The 14,414-nt window shown below is 43.4% G+C and overlaps 3 long non-coding RNA genes across 3 annotated transcripts in view; all 3 read left to right on the forward strand.

Annotated features, from left to right (window-relative positions):
• The window catches only part of LOC103634729 (uncharacterized), a 38,036-nt gene that overhangs the window by 21,527 nt on the left and 2,095 nt on the right, over positions 1 to 14,414 (forward strand). The gene's annotated exons all lie outside the window — the stretch shown is intronic.
• Positions 1,757 to 3,130, forward strand: LOC118473078 (uncharacterized). Its single transcript, XR_004851842.1, has 3 exons — positions 1,757 to 1,795; positions 1,994 to 2,353; positions 2,460 to 3,130. It is a non-coding gene; the product is annotated as an uncharacterized lncRNA (long non-coding RNA).
• LOC103634730 (uncharacterized) lies at positions 6,660 to 7,612 on the forward strand. Its single transcript, XR_556908.2, has 2 exons — positions 6,660 to 7,055; positions 7,163 to 7,612. It is a non-coding gene; the product is annotated as an uncharacterized lncRNA (long non-coding RNA).

A 14,414-nucleotide genomic window follows, 5' to 3' on the forward strand; every position in this document is an offset into this window, starting at 1 on the left:
CGCCTAGAGGGGGGTGAATAGGGCGAAACTGAAATTTACAAAGTTAATCACAACTACAAGCCGGGTTAGAGTTAGAAATATAATCGAGTCCGCGAGAGAGGGTGGAAAACAAATCGCAAGTAAATAAGAAGTGTGACACGCGGATTTGTTTTACCGAGGTTCGGTTCTCGCAAACCTACTCCCCGTTGAGGAGGCCACAAAGGCTGGGTCTTTTTCAACCCCTTCCCTCTCTCAAACGGTCCCTCGGACCGAGTGAGCTTTCTCTTCTCAAATCAACCGGGAACAAAACTTCCCCGCAAGGACCACCACACAATTGGTGTCTCTTGCCTCGGTTACAAGTGAGTAATGATCTCAAGAAAGAATGAGAAAGAAGAAAGCAATCCAAGCGCAAGAGCTCAAAAGAACACAACAAATCACTCTCACTTAACGCTAAAGCTTTTGTGGAATTGGGAGAGGATTTGATCACTTGGGTGTGTCTTGTATTGAATGCCTAGCTCTTGTAAGTAGTTGGAAGGTTGAAAACTTGGATGACTTGAATGTGGGGTGGTTGGGGGTATTTATAACCCCAACCACCAAACTAGCCGTTTGGTGGAGGCTGTCTGTCGCATGGTGCACCGGACACCGGACTGTCCGGTGCACCAGCCACGTCACCAGGTCGTTGGGTTCCGACCGTTGGAGCTCTGACTGCTAGGCCCGCCTGGATGTCCGGTGGCACACCAGACATGTACTGTAGAGTCTTCGGTGCGCCACTTCGCGCGTGCCTGACTTCTGCGCGCTCTGGCGCGCATTAATTGCTTCTGCAGGTGACCATTGGCACGAAGTAGCCGTTGCTCCGCTGGCTCACCGGACAGTCCGGTGTGCACCGGACATGTCCGGTGAATTATAGCGGAGCGAATTCCCGAAGCTGGCGAGTTTAGAATTCCTCTTCCTTGGAGCACCGGACACTGTCCGGTGTACACCGGACAGTCCAGTGAATTATAGCGGAGCGAATTCCCGAAGGTGAATAGTTTGGCTTGAAGTCTCCTGGTGCACCGGACACTGTCCGGTGGCACACTGGACAGTCCGGTGCGCTAGACCAAGGCAGCCTTCGGTTATCCCATGCTCTCTTTGTTGAACCCAATTCTTGGTCTTTTTATTGGCTAAGTGTGAACCTTTGGCACCTGTATGACTTATACATTAGAGCAAACTAGTTAGTCCAATTTATTTGTGTTGGGCAATTCAACCACCAAAATCATTTAGGAAATAGGTGTAAGCCTAATTCCCTTTCAGTCACGAAGGTCATACCTTCGTGATTAGAGTTATGAAATAATGAAAGATAAAATATAAAATATGAAACATGAAAGAATAATATATCAAAACACTTAAACTTATTCACATATTTCATCATACAAACTTAAATATTAAAACATAACATTTAATCACATTTATACCTTCGTCTTGACAGAAGGCAATAATCCAAGTGTCGCGTGCAAGTGATTACAAGATTGCCTGAACAGTACGGGGGTACTGTTCATCTATTTATAGGCACAGGACGCAGCCTGTGAGAAATTACATTCATGCCCTTTACAAATACTTACAATCATAATACAAGCTATCACGGGTCGATTGGTCATTTCATCTTTAAGTCGGTTCACTCCTTCGTCTTGGGACATGTCACTATACCGAAGCTTTATGGGTGATAGCTTCGGCACTGCTTTTGAGAGGATCTGCCGAAGGTGTTTCTTCTTACAGGATCTTCGGCGACGAAGCATACCCCCAACAGGCCTGAAGGATGTGATGCAAAACGTCGATGCAGGTTCATGTCTTCTCCTAACATTATTCCTACTATATTTGAATTTGAGGCACATATCATGAACTACTGCTAGGACATTCTTAGTGTGTCAAATATGTCATGTAAAGTGAAGTTCAGTGGTATGAATAATGCTTTGTTGTTTACTGAATGTTCATTGTTCAGTGATAGCAGCTTACACACCCCCATGCTTTCTTTCTCTAGGTCTGGGATGTCCGCCTCATTATGGATCAAAATTCATGACGTTCTAAAGGTGTCGAATGAGTACCTATATACTCCCTCCATCCCAGAAAACAAGGCGCCTCATTACACTATTGGAAGCTGGACGACATGGATGACTCTGGCAAGATGCGGTGGGAGCACGACGACATGGATGACTCCGACCACGAGTTCGATAGGAAGCCTAGCAATAGTACGCAGTAGCAAGGTTGACCATAGGGGCAGTGGAGAGTAACCCAACACCCCCTCCTCCGACCGTCATAACGCTTCTTTCCTCTGGCTTCATTTCTTACCTATGTATGGATGGTCTTCACCGCTGGTTACATCTAGCAAGTCCTCCCAGGGGTGAGCTCAATTTTCTCCTGATTTGCTCTCTCATTTGTTTTTTATTGATTCATCTATGCACATTTAATGATCTATGGTGTGCCTTCAATGCGATTGGTGGAGGCAGTGACATGAAGGAGATTGTCATGCTGCCAAAGCACATCAAGGACAATGCAAACAAGGACAGAGGAAGATCGAACATGCCATTTCCAGGTGGTGACATTTCTATTCTCGCGCGCCCACCCAACATTTTTGCTTTTACTAAATGACTATGTGCGTGAATGCTTCGTGGATGTTGATAGGGATTATCTGTGCTTGACAAAACGGTATCCCAGACTTGCAATTACTCCAGAATTTTCTAAGGTTGGGCATTCTGTACATTGAACTTTTGTTGCTGATCGATATTAAATGTGGCTTTTGGCATTCTCTATCACTCTAGCTAGGTCCTTGGATGAGCCACACTATTGACATGGGTTTAGGTGAGTGACTCATCGCGGCGCCTTTATATGGCTCGATCAATTCCAAATTTGCTATAGTATGGTTGTCGCTAGAATTTCCTCATTTGGCATGCAATAATTACAATTGATTTGCCTGGTACTCTGATCAAAATGGGAAAGTTGAGTGCTTACATATGTCGATCCACAATATTTCTTTATTGTCAAGGGCAGAGTTAAAGTGAATTGTGTGGATTCACACCAACTGCACCATTGGATCTCTTCTGGGTCGTTTCATTTCAAAAAATCCTGGCCATATCCCCCTCTATCTCTGGTAAACATAGATTGAGGACTAGATAGATCAGGATAAACAAGGCGTGTTAATTGTTGACAAATATAATAAAAGTAAAATCACAGTAATGACGAGTTGTTGGGGACTTGTTCTCAAATGCTATGAATCAAGAACAAGGCAACATAAAATGTTAAATAATAATGTCCTTCGCCCGCTGAAGCATTATCTCCCCAAGGATCTAATGAACTTCGGACGAAGGCTACGAGCAGGATACCACGAAGGTCATACCTTCATGATCAAATATAAAACAATCCGAGATAAAATATAAAATATTAAACATTAGAGAAAGATCTATTGAAAAACAAATGATATTATTCATTTATCTTATAATATGAACCTAAATATTAAAACATAATATTTAGGTACGTTTATACCTTCGCCTTGGCAGAAAGTAATAATTCCAGCGTAATGCGTTAGCGATTATAAGATTACGTGAACAGTGCCGAGGTACTGTTCACCTATTTATAGACATAGGGCGCAGCCTATGTAAAATTACATTTATATCCGTTACAATCGACTACAATAATGACACAAAACATCATGGGTTTTTAAGTCAATCCATCTTTAAGTCGGTTCGGCCCTTCGTCTTGAAATCTGTCATTGTGCCGAAGCTCTATAGGTGATAGCTTCGGCGCTTGCTCCTGAGAAGATCTTCCGAAGATGTTCTCTTTCTTTAGGATCTTCGGCTATGAAGCATACCCCCAACAGTAGCCCCTTCGCGGTGCTAGATCGTTTTTTGTAACGAGCTTGATCCGTGAAAAAGTCTTCTAGGCTTCGGGACGCCGAAGATCCAAAAAACACCTTCCCTGAGCTCGTTGGTGAGAAACGATTACAATAATCGTCGCGCGCGCGGTGGCCCCATCTTGCAGCAATTACGCGCGCCCCAGCGATTCACCTTCTCGGACCCTGTGGCCCACCGTTCAGCGAGTGCGGGCGACTGTTTGTTCGGTGCGGGAGATCTTGACGATTCACCTTCCCAGCTGCGGCACTATATAAACAGACGGGTAGGTGGGAAGTTACCACAGCATTCATTGCTATTGCACTGTTTTGCTGCCAAAATTTTAGTCATAGCCGAAGCTTAATCATCTTGCTCAGACGAAACTTCGCTTTTGATTCTGCTTCGTCAAAAGAGGAAGAGCTTCGGGAAAATTAGAAAAGTCAACAACAAAAATTTCAAGAAAGTCATAATCAAATGGCCAGAGTTCGCTCCACTGCTAGGGTTGATCGTGAGGGAGATGAGACCGAAGCTACTGAGACTATTCCGATTTCCGAAGCAATGAAGCGGTTTGGGCTGGTAACATCGGTGGACGTCCCTGCTGCTGAAGCAGAGCAAGCTGATGTTGAGGAGACCGATTCTGAAGATGATTATAGCAGCGCGGTGCCGAGCAAACCCAGCCATCTGGATTTTGGAAAATCCACGATCTCCGAAGGTGACCTACCTAAGATGTTGAAATTGGGTTATTTTTATGAAGAAAAGAAAGAGCTGGTTCGCTTTGGTCACTACACGACGGTTGATCTTTAGCGACCCTTATTAGGTACCAACTGTTGGTTGCTAAAGGTTAGGGACCGACAATCAGTCGCTAAATCCTTTTGTAGCAACGGTCGGTTGGTCGCTAAAAGTCTATAAATTTAACAACTTATGGTTGGTCGCTATAGATGTCGTCGGGGACTAGCGGTGGGTCGCTATAGAGCAAGGATCACTATCAAATCTTATAGCCTGAACGTACCTGTAGATGTTAGTGACTAAAAATTAATTAAAACAAATAAACATTGATCGCTAAATTGCGTAGTAAATCATGGTAACAATGATGATGAGTTTAGCGAGCATCCTAGAGAAGATGATGCAATATTTGAGTTGTTGTAACACTATAAAAGCCATCAACTAAAAATAATGAATTTAGTTATTACGATAAATAGGGTAATAAATTTTATTCAAATGTTTATTATTTATTTGCATTCGTAATAATTTATTCAAATGTTTATTATTTATGTGGTAAATTTTTTATGAATTTTTTAGTAATTTAAAAATGCATTTCGAAATAAATAAAAAAAGAAAACCCTACCTAAACCTTGCAGCGGCGCGCTCCATGTCTTCTCTCCCAGCCGCCGCCGCCTCTATTCTCCCTAGGGCTGGGCATTTTAAACACGTGAACCGAACCCGAATAGACCGAATTGGTCGGTTTTTCGGGTTTCGGTTTTCGGGTTCGGTCCTCAGATCGTATCTATTCAGTTATCGGGTTAGGGTTCGATTTTTATATCACGTAACCCGAATAAAAAAAACCGAACACAGCAGTCACCCGTCAGCCCAATAGCCACTTGGCCCACTTAGCCCAATATCACGTGCCCTGGGAGGAACGTTCCTCCGGAGTCCGGTCCTCCCTGTCTCCCTGACCGCACTACGGCTGGACGTCTGTACTGCGCCCGCAGGCAGCCGAGAGCCCGAGACCGCCCACCAGCCAACCCTAGATCCTCTCCACTGCTCGGCCGCCGCCTGCCGCAGCTCGCCGTCGACTTCTCCCGGCGTCCGCTCCACTGCTCCCGGCGTTCTGCTCCTGCGTGGGCGCGGCTGCGCTCCAGCTCCGGCGTCCGGCGTACTGCGTCCGGCGCGGCTGCAATCGGCATCGAAGCCAATCCAATCAAGTTAGCGCCGCTAATCCGCTCCCTAATCACCATCCAATCCAATCGGCTTCCCCCAGGCACCCATGGCGACGACGGTGGAGGTTCCCGTGGACGCGCCGGTGAGTGCTGCTGCTGCATCATCCCTCCCTCTATGAACCCTCTATGAACCCTCTTCCGGTGGGCGCTGGGCAGTGGGTTCGGTCCAGAGGATTTGCTACAAGTAGTCTTACCAGTATAGGCTAGTTTACATCACTGTTGAATGATTTGTGACATGGTCTAGATCTTGCTGTGACTCTAGCAGTCTAGCAATCACTATAGGGGTGCACACTTGTGAATGAGAAGATACTAAGCGCTGTGATACGCCCAGGGGATTGCTGCGAGTAGGATCATACCATACTAGTTTTAGAGTTTGATTTGACTACTAGGTTCTGCAACTGCAAAAGCATTTACGGACTTCCAAATGCATATGCCTTTACCACTCCTCCATTGAATCATTGGGACTAATGGTGCCAGACCGCTTGAGAAAATAATCTCTAGCCATGTGGGGATAGCAGTTTGAGGAGACGTCATACCTTTATATGCATGCAAGTTTGAACGGAATACTTGGATCCTCTATTCCTCTCTGCCGTTTATACAGTTGTAAAAAAAAGTCAATGAGATCTAGCTCATGAGCTTTACAGGCATCCCAACGGTAGTATCTACTAAGCTTGCTTCTATGATAGAGATAATGTTTGTCTTTTTAATGCTTCTTAGCAGATTTTCACAAGCCTGGGTATGGTTTACATGTATGCAAATGAGAAAGCTCAAGTCAATAGGCCAAAGGAACTAATATCCACTGATTTTCGCAATTGTCCCTTCCCTCGTTTTGTCAATCATTATAGTCTTCAGTACTTCTTTCAGAACTCATATTAATATTCCATTTATTGCAGGTGAGGACAGTGAAGGTCACCAATGTCTCTCTTAGTGCAACTGTGCAAGACATTAAGGAGTTCTTTTCCTTTTCAGGAGATATTGATCATGTGGAGATGCAGAGGTTCATAAAACCTGTCCAACTAGGCTGCCCCTTCTGTTTTCATGTCCATACTAATTAAATTTGTACCGCAGGTTAGCTAGATCTCTACGTCAGTGCTTGATTTGATTTGTTTAACTTCCCGTCGTAAAAGTTGCTCAGATCCCATGTAGTTCAGCTTTGTTTTCTTATAGATCAATTGGATGTACTTGCTTTTTTGTATAAAGGATTGAGGGAGAGGAAGCAAAAATGACTGTATGGGAGAATATGCAGAAAGCTGAAGCAGAAGCAGCCATACAAAAGCTTGTGGTGCGCTTGTTTCTCCATTCTGAATTTATAACTCTTTTTTCCACTCTTCATTCCAGTTTCCTGGTTGGTAGGAGGTTTCATATCATCTCATACTTGTGATTCATCAGATAAAACTTGAAAAGAAAAGGCCATACTCGCTGGAGAGGATTTTCAACACCCTTAGGTCTGGCTCTCGGAAGACACAGGTGGTACGCAGTACATCAACCGCAAATCAGAATCAGCATATTTCCAGAACTATCAAAACGGCGCCAAACCTCAGCAAGAACGGTCAAATGAGTTCATTGAGTGGATGCTTCAGACAGGATCTATAGCATGGATCATAATCTGGATTGTCCTTAAGTTTTTATTGTGCTAGGGGAACATAAGAAAGTATGTAGAGCAAAATGAGAGGAGCTGTTGTTACCCTCAATTCTTTGTGATTATTGTGCTAGAGTGATGTAGTTGTTGGCTTTTGAACAATAGCTGGAGTGATATGAAACATTAGTGATCTAGTTGTGAATGATATTATAATTGTGATGCTTTTGTGAATATATAATTGTGGTGCTTTTGTGTTTATGTGATGGATCTATGACTGTGGTATACTGATTAACTGTGTATGTCTTTATGATTTGTGTATAAAAATCTGTGATTTATGATGCTTAATTAAATGTATATTATTATTAATAAAAACTGTAAAAAGGGTGACTTTCTGTTGGTTGCTAAATGTATAGTATGGCAACTTACGGTTGGTTGCTAAATCTATAGTACAGCAACCCACGATTGGTCGCTAAATACACAATATTAGCAACGGACGGTCGGTCGCTAAAAAGATGTCGGTCGCTAAAGCCTTTAGCGACGGCACTTACAACGACCATCCTTATGGGTCGCTAAAGGTTTTTAGCGACCAACCGTAGGTCGCTGAAGGCCGTTTTAGCAACCAACCGTAGGTCGCTGTAAGTGAACCGTCGTGTAGTGGGTGGAGATGAAACTACTCCGAAGCCAGGAAAAGACGAAGTAGTAGTTTTTAAGAGTTTCTTCAAAGCTGGTTTGAGATTCTCTTTGAATAAGATGATTCCTGATGTGCTGAAGAAGTTTGGGATATACTTTCATCAGCTAACTCCTAACGCTATCGTTAGGCTTAGCGTTTACATTTGGGCTCTCCGAAGCCAAGGGGTGGAACCGTTTGCCGAAGGTTTCTGCCGAGTGCATGAGCTGCATTACCAAACCAAGGCCAGAAGAGATGGGTTACATGAAAACTTCGGCTGCTACAATTTTGCCTACCGCAAGACTACAAAATTTCCCGTGATTAGTTACCGAAGCAAGTGGCCGGCTGGTTGGAAATCGGAGTGGTTCTACGTCAAAGTTGACGATGAAAAGGAGAAGCTGGTCCAGAGTCCGCTAGAGCTGATCTTCGGAGAGACTAGACCCCCGTGCAATATGACACTAGAGGGTCCAACCCAAATTGCACTGGCTGAATTTAGGGTTATCGCGGAGCACATCGGCACTAGGGACTTGGTGCAGGAATTTTTGTCTTTCAAAGTGTTCCCAACTATGAAAGAGTGGGCCATGCCGAAGCTTGAAGGAAAAAAGAAGGAAGGAGAACTTATCCGGCTGCCCTACCATTACAAATTCAAGAGACATTTCAAAGTGCCCTGCCAAAAATGGCTGGATACAATCGAAGTAATGTGCAACGAAATACTTGGAAATTATTCTAAAAAAGAAGATCAATTGATGACTGCGGCCTTCGGCACCCGTCCGAAACGAAGGCTAAACCGAGTGATGGATGTTATAGGTTTTGAATATCCTGACTACGAGCGGCTGGACAAGGGTGTCGAAGGCCAAAAAAGGAAAAGAGTAGCTAGTGCTCTGAATAAGGACGATGAAGATCAACCAAAGAAGAATAAACAAGAGTCTGAAGCGAAAATAGTTGCTCCGAAGAAAAGAAAGGCTTTGACTCCGAAGCAAAAATCAATTGATGAAAAAGAAAGGACTTCTGCGACATCCTCTGCTACTGAAATAGAGGAAATTTTAAAGGTAATGACTGAAACTTTGCCTGTCAAACTAAGTCCACTGGGGCTACATCTGATGAAGCTTTTTCAGAAGGAAAAGGAGCCCACAAAAACGAAGGCACCTAGGCCAAAGAGGCAAAGAATCGTTACTGTGACAGAAGTCATTGAAGCAACACCACCAGGAGCTTCAGCTCCGAAGGTGCCGGCTATTGAGAGCATGACAGCTACTGAAGCTGTACCTTCGGAGGCTGCCGCAGAAGAGGCCAGAGCCGAAGATGCCAAATCTGAAGATATTAATTTAGAAAGCGTGGCTGCTGATATAGACAAAATGCTACTAAACATGGCCGCGGAAGAAGCTGCCGCAGCCACCGAAGAGACTACGGTCGCAAAACCCGAGAAAAAAGAAATGACCAAAGATACTTCGGAAGATGAAGCTTTTGACTTTCAAAACTTAGTTGGCCAAGAGCTGACAAAAGCTAAGAAAGAAGAACTAAAAGAATATGCTATATCTTGCGGGTATCGGCCGGGAGCGCTTCTCTTCGGTGGCATTGATGATGAAAGGTTGGGCTACATACGAGATCAGACCGGCACGAAAGTTATCGGTACTCTATCAAAGAGTATCGGTTTCCCGAAGCTCGAAGCAGATATCAGTCGCTACCGACGACAACACATTGTCGGTAGCTTATTTTATTCCAATTTTAAGGTAAACAACTTTTGTCTAACTTTTATTATTTGTAATAACATAAATGTTTTCTAACGAAGGTTATTTGCCTGCAGAGTATGCTGTTGAGCAAGTCTTTAAAAATGCAGCAGGACTTAGAGGATAAAAAGCACGAAGTTATAATTGAGAACTTAGAGAACAAGATAAAAGAGCAATCAGTTGCCATCGAAAAGAAAGACTTCGAGCTTCAAACAACCGAAGGCTTATTAGCGGATGCTGAAGCCAAAATAACAGAATTAAATTCGAAGCTTCTTTCTCAATCAGAAAATTTCGAACAAGAAAAGCTGAAGCTTGATGCAAAACTTGAGGCCGAAGTGCAAAAAAGTTTGGAGCTGAAAGAATCTTTGACAAGCCTTCAGAATAAATGCCTGGAGTTCAGCAATCGATGCGTTCAACGGCTGAAGCAGGTGTTCTATTTTGTTGGAGCCAGCAGCGAGAAGTTCATTCCTTCGGCTGAAGACCTGCCCGGTGCCTTCGAGCATATTGAAGGTGAAATTAATGATCTTGACGAAGTTATAGCCGGGCATGGTGACTTCTGTGCCCTGGTAGCTTCTCGGGGCACAGCTGTTGCCTTTCTGAAGTCTGGCTGTGAACACGGAAAAGTTGTCAATAGACCCAACTTCATCTTGTCACCAGCAGACTTAGATAACATTCCCAATCTGGCCCGAAGTATTGCGAATAGATTTATAAAATTAGTATGGACAAAGGGTGGACGGAGCAAAGCTGGTGACGAAGCTCGAAGCCACCTTAAGTCGGTAACAAAATCATACCTTATGCTTACCTTTTCCTTTGAATTTTGAATTTAGCTTATAATACTTACATACAGGATGACCAAGCCGAAGCTGAAGCTGCGGAGTAAAAAGACGAAGCTCCATGAATGCTGACGAAGCTCGAGTAGTCTGTAGAAATAGCTCAAAAAACTCTTGTGTAAAGTATGATGTAATTAAATTTCACTTTGTGGACTTTATCCATACCTTGTATTATAATCTTACCTTTCTGTCAATGTATAAAGTGCTTTGGTGTGGACGAAATTAATATTTTTGAGCCGAAGGCGAAAAACACCTTCCCTTCTTTGCGTACACAGCGAAGCATAAAATCGCCTCTTTTCCCTTTTTTCCGAAGCCTTCTCTTTTAAAGCCGAAGCAAGTGTGTATGTTATGATGATGATGATCCTATATATGTCTAAATGAATGTTTATGAATGCAAATGTATGATGTAATGTATTGTGCAAATGAATGTTCAAAGACACATACGAAACCATAATCACAACTCTTATTCCCTTAGGAATAACAAATCTTTGCCGTTTATTTTTCGGTGTATCAGCGCTGACTTTTCGCTGTAAGCCTCCCTTAGGAGCTTTTTCGCCTTTTATTTCGGCGGTATTCGCGTTGACTTTTCGCGCTTCGCCTTATATTTCGGCGGAATCAGCGTTGACTTTTCGCTGTAAGCTCTGCATTCCCTTAGGAACGACTTTTGAGCAGAAAACTTACGTTGCGCTCCCTTAGGAACGGCTTTTTGTAGCTTCGTCGTGCTCTGCATCCCCTTAGGGACGTCTTTCGAGCTTCTCCCTGTTTTTCCTTTTTCTCTTTGCACTCGATGGTGCATGCTCAGTTTTTACATTTACATCTTTGGGGGATACTGCTCTTATAGAGCTGATATAAGAAAAAGAGAAATTACATGCTATGGCCCCATTAAAAACCTTTCTCCCCCTTTGGAAAGGAAAAGGGTGCCATAGGAAAGGATAAAAAAGATTACATCAGGCTACACATAATACCGTCGAAGCTCATCCGCATTCCAAGATCTAGGAATGTCGTTGTCGTCCATATCCTTCAACCTGTAGGAACCGGGTCTTGACGAAGATACTACCAGAAAAGGTCCTTCCCACTTCAACTGTAGCTTGCCTACTGTATCTGGGTTGGCAACTCTCCGAAGTACCAAGTGTCCTGGCTTAATATTTTTTAACCGAACCTTTCTGTCACGCCATTTTATTGTTTCGGCTTGATATTTATTGATATTCTCCACAGCCTGAAGCCTGATCCCTTCTATAACATCTTTTGCCACAGAATAATCAGCTTCATCCTCTGCCGAAGCCACTATTCTTATTGATTCTGCTTTAGCTTCTTCTGGGGTTATTGCTTCGTCACCAAACAACAATTTGAATGGTGTAAAACCTGTTGACCTTGACATTGTTGTGTTGTGACTCCACACCACTTTGATTAATTCGTCTGGTCACTTCCCCCTGGGCTGGTTGAAGATTAACTTCATTATTCCTGTCATTATAATGCCATTAGCTCTTTCGACAAGTCCATTTGACTCCGGATGCCAAACCGATGCAAAATGGATCTTCGTGCCAATTTGTTCACAAAACTCTCTGAAAGCTTCGGCATCAAACTGTGTTCCATTGTCCATGGTAATAGCCTTCGGCACTCCGAAACGACACACAATATTTTGCCAGAAAAACTTTTGAACGATGACCGAAGTTATTGTGGCTAAAGGCTTCGCCTCAATCCACTTAGAAAAATATTCTACCGCCACCACAACATATCTTAAATTCCCTTGTGCTGGTGGAAGTGGGCCTAGCAAATCAAGGCCCCACCTTTGCAATGGCCGAGTGGGTTGTATTAATTGAGTCAGAGACAAAGGTTGTTTTTGATCTCTTGCACATTTTTGACAACCTTCGCATTTTTGGACTAATTCTGCTGCATCCGAAGCTGCCTTCGGCCAATAAAATCCTTGACAAAAAACTTTACCCAACAAAGGCCTAGATCGGATGTGAGATCCACACAGGCCTGCATGTATTTCTTTCATCAACTATATACCTTCAGCTCTGGATAAACATTTGAGTAATGGAGAACAGACTCCATGCTTGTATAACTCCCCTTCTATTATTACATATGGACGGGATCTTGCCGCCATTCTCTTATGATAAGCTTCGTCATCCGAAAGGAAATTGCCCTGAAGAAAAGACATGATCTCAGTTCTCCAATCTTCGCTATAAATAGGAGATATATTGAGCACTGCTCTTTCAAGAAGGTCAACCGAAGGTGCTTTTATTGTTTCAAAGAATACTTCCGAAGGTAAGGGCAGCCCCTGTGCCGCTGACTTGGCTAGTAGATCAGCGTGCTCATTTTCTCCTCATGGAATATTCTTGACAGAAAACCCTTCGAAAGAAGCTTCAAGCCTTCGAACTGTATCCAAATATTTCTCAAGCTTCGGATCTCTTGCTTTGCAACTTTTGTCAACATGGCCAGAAATGACTTGGGAATCAGTTTTGAGAACCGCCCTTCTTATCCCCATTGCCTTCAACTTCCGAAGCCCCAAAAGCAAAGCTTCGTATTCAGCAATATTATTTGTGCAACTAAAATCAAGTTTCACTGTGTAGCATGTTCTGACTTTGGAAGGTGCAATTAAAACAGCAGCTGCACCTGCCCCGAAGGTTCCCAGGAACCATCACAGAATATTGTCCAAGCTTCGGCATCTTTACTTGCTGCTTCCTCCTGAGCCCCTGGCGTCCAGTCGACGATGAAGTCTGCTAGCGCCTGGGACTGAATCGAAGATCTATGCACATAATCAATGCTGAACTCGTTGAATTCCGCAGCCCACTTTCCAATCCTTCCAGTAGCTTCTCTATTTCTCATAATATCCTTCAAAGGCTGTGATGAAGGAACAATTATATGGTATGCTTGAAAATAATGTCGACGCTTCCTGGAGGCCATTAAAACAGCATACAACACCTTCTCCAATTATGTATAGTTTTTCTTTGATAAATTGAGAACTTCGGAGACGAAATATACTGGAGCTTGCTTTTTCAATTGTCCTTCAAGCTTCTCCTGAACAAGCGCCACACTTACTGCAGAGTGCGAAGCTGCCACATACAGCAGTAGAGGAGCCCCTGGCGCTGGTGGAGTTAGAGTTGTTAAATCTATCAAATACTGCTTCAGCTCTTCAAAGGCTTTTTTGCTGAGCTGATCCCCATTGAAAAACTTCGGCTGACTTCAACACTTCAAAGAATGGTAAATTTCTCTCTGCTGATCTGGATATAAATCGATTCAAAGATGCCAGTCTTCCTATTAGCCGTTGAGCCCCTTTCTTTGAGCTTGGTGGCTCCATCCGAAGGATAGCTTCGATTTTATTTGGATTAGCTTCGATCCCTTTTGTTGAAACCAAACAACCAAGGAATTTCCCCTTCTATACTCCGAAGACACATTTTTCTGGATTCAGTTTCAGACCAGCTTGCCTAAAATTAGCGAATGTCTCCTGCAGATCAACAATGTGATTTTCTTGCTTCGTGTTTTTTACTATGATATCATCAACATATGTGAGCACGTTTCTGCCTATCTGAGAATGAAGGACCTTTGCTGTCATTCTGCTGAAGCTTCCTCCAGCATTCTTGAGCCCCTCAGGCATCCGAAGGTAACAATATGTACCACTGGGGTGATGAAACTGGTTTTTGGCTCATCTTCCTTCCTCATCCAGATTTGATGGTAGCCTGAGTAACAATCTAGTAGACTCATGAGCTCTGACGAAGCTGCTGCATCTACTAGAGAATCTATCCTTGGTAATGGAAATTAATCTTTCGGACAAGCCTTGTTGAGATCAGTAAAATCAATGCACATCCTCCATTTACCATTGGCCTTCTTCACCATAACA

This window comes from Zea mays, chromosome 8 (genome assembly GCF_902167145.1).
Source record: "Zea mays cultivar B73 chromosome 8, Zm-B73-REFERENCE-NAM-5.0, whole genome shotgun sequence".
In the NCBI taxonomy this organism is placed as follows: Eukaryota; Viridiplantae; Streptophyta; class Magnoliopsida; order Poales; family Poaceae; genus Zea; species Zea mays.